We start from the raw sequence: 7643 nt of genomic DNA on the forward strand, positions 1-7643 counted from the left end.
GGTATGCCCATCCTAGCAATTCAACAAAGTTAATACCTTGTACTTACAATCTACATAAGATCCATGCATGTACAAGCACAATATTCTAAACTAAATAGACAATGGTAGGAAGTGGTTCATCATGTAGATCTCAACTAGCAAGCGACTATGACTCCCTTCCTCAACCACATTAGAAACATCAAACATAAAGAAAACATACACACACACACACACCATACACATGCAAGTATGGGGTAAGTATCTCTAAAAATTGCATAAAAATCATTTGCGTAATTAACATCATTCAATAACTCAAATAAATGGCACTAAGTACCTCAACATATATATATATATGTTGGTCTCATAATGGTTTTGACAATTGAATTGCACTAACTTAACCAATTTGTACATTGAAGGTGAGTACACTATATGTGCCAAGCCAGAATTCTAATAGGTGCCAAACAATCTTGCCGGGTGACTTCAGGTGTTAAGTGAACCATATGAGTCGAGTGATATGTAGGTGTCAAGTCATAGTAGATGTCAAGAAAGCTAGAATGCAATAGGTGCCAAGCAAACCAGAATCATATATGTGTCCAACCCCAATAATCTAGTATGTGCCAAGTAACACAGATTGGATATAGTTGTTTGTAATTGTACAAACACCTATGTAAACCATTTTTTGAGTTGACATAGAAGAGTCTCGAAGGATATTAAGGATAAGAACGAATCTTTTATATTTCTTATGCAATCAGCATGTAGCCAATGAGAAAAATGGAGAAGGCATACAAACAATAAGAAAAGTGCAAGGAATGAGTAGGAAATAAAGATTTAATATGGACCGTAGATCCATACCTAACCCTAAGTCTTCGAAATCCTTAAAAGGAGGACAAAACCCCATTGTATGTGTGGATGAGAGAAATGTATGGGTAAACTATAGTGAAATTTAGAGGGAAGTGTGAAAAGACTTAGAGGAACATAGCAACATTGCAATATTCAATTGATCAGAACATAGCAAGGGAATCGAATAGATATTAGATCTCAGAGGATCAAGATTAGAGAGAGCAGATCAACTGCCTAAATTCAGCAATCAAGGATTGTAAGCTATCAGGTTTATTAGTCTATTACTCTCTAGCAATTGTATTAGAAACAAAATCCTATGTTGATAGGTTAGCTTAATAGCTAGGTTGAAGATCCTTTGAAAAGGTGATAAAATCTTTTAATAGGGTGAAACTTCATGTAAAGTGTTTGTAAATCCTTTAAATAGGTCACTATTGATACAGTGTAAAGCCTTAAATAGGGCAGACCATTAGAAGTGGTCCAACATTATTGATGCAGTGATTTTGTGGGTATCATCTCCACCCCAATTTTACCTTCTAACTTTGGAGGGTTTCTGGGTTACCAAATTTGGTGTTATATGTTGTGATGCATGTGTTTACTTTATGGTTGTTTGATATGTTTACATGCATGAAATTTTTTTTTAATTAAAAAAAAATTAAGTTAAAGTGTGGTACTTCTGATTCACCACCCCCCTCTCCCACCCCTCAGAAGTATTCTTCCCATTTGATTATTCCAATAATTGGTATCAAAGCCAAGGTTCTCACAAGGAGAAGCTTAACAACTTAGAGAAAAGATCTAAAGATGGAAGTCTTCAAACTTGGGAAGATTATAGAGAATCAGGTGATTGATGTGCACCCTGCCCTACACAACTTGGAGGAAGTTAGAGAAGAATTAAGAAAATCCTTGAAAAGAAGGAAGGATATAACCATAGCTAAAAATGATACACACTACAAGTAGATTGATACCACACAAGTGTTTACCAATGGAAAATCCAAAGAGTTTGATGTAGTAATAATAGAATTGATGGAGAACAATAGAGCTCAAGTAGAAGAAATCAGAATATTCAAGCTTGAATAAGAATCACAAGCCATAATGCTTTGTGAAGTAACTGAACAAAAGAAAAGAACCATTGAAGACAAGGTTATGCTAGAAGATGACAAGAGAAATCTTGCCAATAGACTGGAGGAAAAGAAAATTGAGTTTGAAAGAATCTCAAACATGTAGTTAGACACCTTAATTCAGATGATGAATGCACATCATGAGCTGAATATGAAGGATATTAAGATCTCTAAAAGGAAGATACAGAATGAACAATTACAAAATGACCTAAAAAGAGAGAAGGAGATTGCAAAGAGTTTCAACAAACCAAATGAGGCTATCAAGTACTTTGAGCAACTGCCAAAATCACCAAGGGCTAGTAATGATACTTCAAGACTTGGTTACACCAGCACTAGACATGAGAGTCTTCCAAGACTACAGAAGAAAGGAGCAACAAAGGTAAGAACACTAAACCTACTTGTCATTTTTGTGGTAAAAAGGGACACATTGCTAATGTATGTAGGAGTAAGAAGAATAATTAGCATGATTAGCCTAAGAATGCAAGCTATTGTCACAAGTCCAAAAAGAAAGAACATCAAGCACATGAATGCAGGACTAGGACTATCAATACATCAAAATTTGAATTTCACTACTACAATTGCAAGAAGTATGGTCATAGAGATTTTGAGTGTAGATCAAACCCTATGTGGACATCAAATCAGGCAAAAAGGGAAGGTAACCATGGTCACCACCACAATTGGGACTACAATACCGGGTATAGCTGTCATTATTGTTAGGAATATGGACACATTTCAGAGGGAACTACAATAGATGGTTGAGCCAAACCACATGTTTTAATTTCTTGAAGATTGGTCATATCAGTAGGAATTTCCCAACAAAGTCAAAGGCACTCAGGTTAGGAGTCAACAAAGGAAAATAAAAGGTAGATGTTAAACACATCAAGGGGAAAATGAACAAGACTTGGAAGAAGAAAGATGAATGTACCTCATCAAATGAAGGGATCACTTCACCCAAGAAGTCAAGTGGTCACACTTCATCTAACTAAGCATGGATAGGTGTATGGGACTGATATACAAAGCTACATCATACATCATTCCCAAGACAAAAAAGCACTACAAAGAAGAAATCAACATGATTAGAAATGCAAAAGTTAAAATTCAAGGTTTTCACTAGTGTTGTCAAGTTGTCCTTAGATGCTGAGTAAATGTTAGTGCATGTTGAGTAGTTAGTTGCAATTGAGTTTTTATTTGATGCCAAGTTGGGGAATTTCAATGGAAGTCGAGTGAAGAGTAAATCTAGTTGAAGCCTAGTGATAGAAAACCAATGGATGCCAAGTTATGTTGAAATATTCAAGAGCCAAGTTTACAACTATATGTACTAAGAATTTAATGCTAGGTTAAAAAAGAGTATAAGGTCAAATTTTTTATCATTTCTCATCATTTGAATGTAGAACAAGAATGAGAAGAGCACAGAATTTATTGATGAGAAACATTGAAGCCCTTTGCACAAATTTCAACATAGATCAAGCACATATTTCATCGATTTAAGGTATTCTTCAAGTGCCAAGTTGCACATTTAGAAAATTTTATATCATTTGAAACCATAGATTTACAAAATGGCTTCTAGTTCTAAAAACCCTAAGGAAAAGGAAGGTTTCAAGGTTCAATTAGTTAGCAATGAGGTCAAACAACCTGATTTTAGGCCAATTAAAGAGGTTGCTTATAAAAATGACCCTGCTAATGCATTATCCATAATTCCACCTAAAGCCATAATGGTGCAGGATATGAGGAAGTGTTACAATTACAAGATAGGTGCAATAGGAGACTTGTAGATATTTCACGCATATGATAAACTGTGTGAAAATTGAGTGCTTAAGGAAGAATTTCAAATAGTTGAGAAAAAAGGTTTAACCAATGCCCTAGTTTTTCCCACAATTTTCAAAACTGAGTGGATCATAATTGTTCTCAATAGAATACATAATGGTTGTTTGTGGTTAGAAGGAGGACCTATGAAGATAATGAAGAGAATAGTGCATAGGGTTATAGGCTTTCCAACCCTAGATCGGCACAAGACCCTGCATAGTGATTCTAAAAAAGCCATTGAAAAGAACACTAGGTATAAATGGAACAAGAGAGGCATGACCATTGACACAATCATAGATCCCCTTTTGGACTTTGCTATAAGAATCATATCTCATAAGTTTTATCAATCTAGCAGATTGAATAGTGTACCATGTATTGCTTTGGATGTGGCATATAAACTTTTCAAGAAAGATCATACATATGATTTTTCAGAGTTATTGTTATAGAAAATCATGGAGAATCTAGGAGCAATCCGAAGATCTAAAGGTGCTCAATGTAAGTTTGGATCAGTTCTTGTTTGCATATTTTTCTATCTTTTGGAAGATTTTCCTTCTATTGGGAAAGTTAATAGAAATTAGATAGGTCAGCTATTACTCAAATTAATGAGTAGGATTTTAAGAAATCCATGTAGTAAAGACTTAGGATGCCAGTTTCCCTAGTGGATCAACATATCAATGATATCTATTTCTTGGTTGACATTGATTATACTTACATCTAAGTAGTTGTTCCAAGGGTGAGATGGCTAAGACCATTGGGTTATGAGCTAGATGTTGATGAAGCTTAAGCAATAATCACAACATTTCTTGTAGAGTAAATTGATAAGGAGACACCCCATTTTGGAACATATGATGTAGTATGATCCAAAGTTGATATGGAGTTGAAGATTACCTCCACCATAAAGAAGAAAGATAAACTAGTGAAGAAATTGAAGAAGAAATTTGGTGAAGGAATTGAAGGGGCAACAGGTGCAGAGGATGTAGATGAGGAAAAAGATGATGAAGAAGAAGATGAATAGGAGCAAGGCCCATTGGAAATAACTAGAGTCTTAGGTGAGGATGAAGATAAGGAAGAAGGTGCAAAGGAAGAAGAAGTTGAGGAAGCACTAGCTCAAGCCGAGCTCAAGAAAAGAAAAGCCAAAGCTCAGCCTACAACCTAGCCCAAAGCCAAGAAGGCTATAGAGACAACTCAAGCAAAGCCAACTATACCAATGACAAGAGCTACCACAAGGGCCTCAACTTAAAAGGAAAGGGAAGAAGTCAAAGAGAAGAAGAACGCTATTGAGTAGACTGGTGCAATGTAGAAGAAGCAAAGGAGGAAATATGTGGCACAACTAGAATCTAATGATGAAGAAAGGACAGAATCAGAAGACATTAGCCAATTCAGAGTGGTAAGCCATGCTTCTAAGTCTAACATTGATAAAATATGTGATAATGTTAGAAAGAATGCATATTTTTCTAGTCTAAAAAAATGTTGATTTTAAGGAATTAAGTAGAGAGGATTAGAATAAAGTAGAGGAATTAGTATATGCCATGATGGCAAAATTCAAGAACACTCCTCTTGAATTGGATAATAAAATGCCTAATGACTTATACGAAATTGTTGAAAATAAGTGGCATTATTCTTTAAAGATGGAAAATGAAATAAGAAAATCCACATTGGCACAAGTGATGCCAAAATTGAGCAAAGGCCAAATAACTAAGGCAAACAAGAAACATGGAAGCAAGTTTGCACAAAAGTATAGAGCCTTTTGCATCTTATAGAATAAAGTAGAAGATGTTGTCCATAAATCAATAAGAATGTGGAAATTGATATATGGCTCTACTACTATCAAAGATGGAGAAGAAGATCCCTTTGAGGGACAAAACACTAAAAAATATGATAATGCAGAAGCAAATAAGTCTGAGGCCAGTGAGAAGGAGAAGGAAGAGAAAAAAAAGTAAGGAAAGGAAACAAAAAAAGGAGAAGAAGAAAAGAAAGAAGAAGAAAAAGGAGAAGAAGAAAAGAAAGAAGAAGAAAGGAGAAGAGGAGGAGACAGAGAAACAAGATGAAATGGCTATAGCCAATGAGCAGCAAAAAGAACAAAGTGTGGAAGACACACAATTGCCACCTCCTAGCCCTCCACACATTGCACCTGCAATTACAGTTACTATAAAGGATGTTCTTGACACTTCTGTTCAAAACATCAATCCTTTAACTATAGAGGATCTAAAGAAGATCCTTCACCAATCAACACTACAAGCATAATTATGCACAAATATAGTATTGGTGAGTGTTGATGAGCTACAAAATGTTGTAGCAAAAATAACAAGGGAGAAGGAAACTACTCAAGAACAATCAACACAACCTCCCATAGATCAACCTAAAGAGTAAGAGGTACTAGACACAATTGCTAAGGTTTCTCTACAACAAGGATGACAACTACTGCTAACGAGTCTACAAAAGAACCAACAAGACAACATTTTCCTACAACACAAACTCTAGGTGCACCTCCTCAAATCATCATAATTGACCAAGGAAAATGACAAGAGGAGAAAGAAGAAGAGAAAACCCCTAAGGAGCAAGAGGCAATACAAATGTTGGTAAACTTGCCTACCTCAGGGACTCCTCAACAGAAGCTAAGCACTAATGCAATGCCATTGCAAATTTTTGGACCAAGCTTGAGCTCAACAAAGGTGACAAGGGTACTTCACTATGGAGACCCTGAGTTAGATGAAGAGATAATCATACCTAGCTATGACTCAAAAAAATTAGCATTGAGCAAATTATTGAGATGCAAGAAGCCTTGAATAGGAGAAAAAGGCAAGAGATACTCAGGAAGGAGTATAAACAAAAGGAAACATTACATGAGATAATGGACATCTTTTTGGATGCCTTTAGCTTGTAGTCACCTAATGAGACCAAGCCAATAATGGAACAATTGTCACATATTGTAGAACAGGTGACCAATGAAGACCAGGAAACCAATGTAAAACTCATCGAATGGTCTGAAAAGAAATTCCAAGGAAAAGTCAATGAGAAAATAGCCAGTGAAATAGTACTTTCACAGGTAGAATTGGTTAAAAAGATTGAAAAGGTAAAAACTATATTTGAAAATGTATTCTCATTGTAAAAAAAGTTGTATATTTTTCCTATTTCACACAAGAGACAAGCCAGAGAAAACTGAGCTTGGAGAAAAATCTAAAGATTTCTAGCATGCAGCTACCAAAAGACCCAGCTCAAAGTGAGAAGCATTTATTCCAAACGCTTCATATACAAAAAGAATTAGCTGTACTAACAACTAAAGCGGCCAATATCAAGGCCAAACTAATGTAGATACAATCTTCCATTACCCCACATTTGGAAGTACTTCATAAAGAACAAGCCTATGTAGAGACTTTTCTAAAGAAAGATCCTAATCTTTCTACTTCAAATGGACTTGTACATCTTGCTGTAGAGACTATCACCTAGCATAAATCATTAGACATTTCTTTGGAGAATTGGGATGCAACTCTCAAGATGATTATGGAGGTAAATAGTATATTTTTGGTGAAATATGGTCTTAACCCTTAGCACCCTTTGACATTAGTGTCGAAAAAGGGGGAGATAAGATAGTGTGTGGGGGAGATATAATGTTTTGGGGAATTGTAAATAAAAATGAAAGATAAATTAGGTACAGAGTATAGAAAAAGGGAAAAGGAAAATAGTATCAGATACATCAGCATGAGACAAATTCAGCACAAGAATTTTGATTACAAGAATGGAAATGGCACATCAGCTCAAGGGGACTTATAAGAATTTTGAGGTATATTGCTCTTTACAAAATTTTGAACAAGTTTTTGAAATTTTGTATATATGCTGAATAGATTGAATAATGTACTTATAAGATCAAGCATAATGCTTATTTATGTGTTTTTGACACTCATGTCA

The sequence above is a fragment of the Cupressus sempervirens genome, chromosome 4 (assembly GCF_028749045.1).
Source record: "Cupressus sempervirens isolate cs-2001-9-10 chromosome 4, ASM2874904v1, whole genome shotgun sequence".
In the NCBI taxonomy this organism is placed as follows: domain Eukaryota; kingdom Viridiplantae; phylum Streptophyta; class Pinopsida; order Cupressales; family Cupressaceae; genus Cupressus; species Cupressus sempervirens.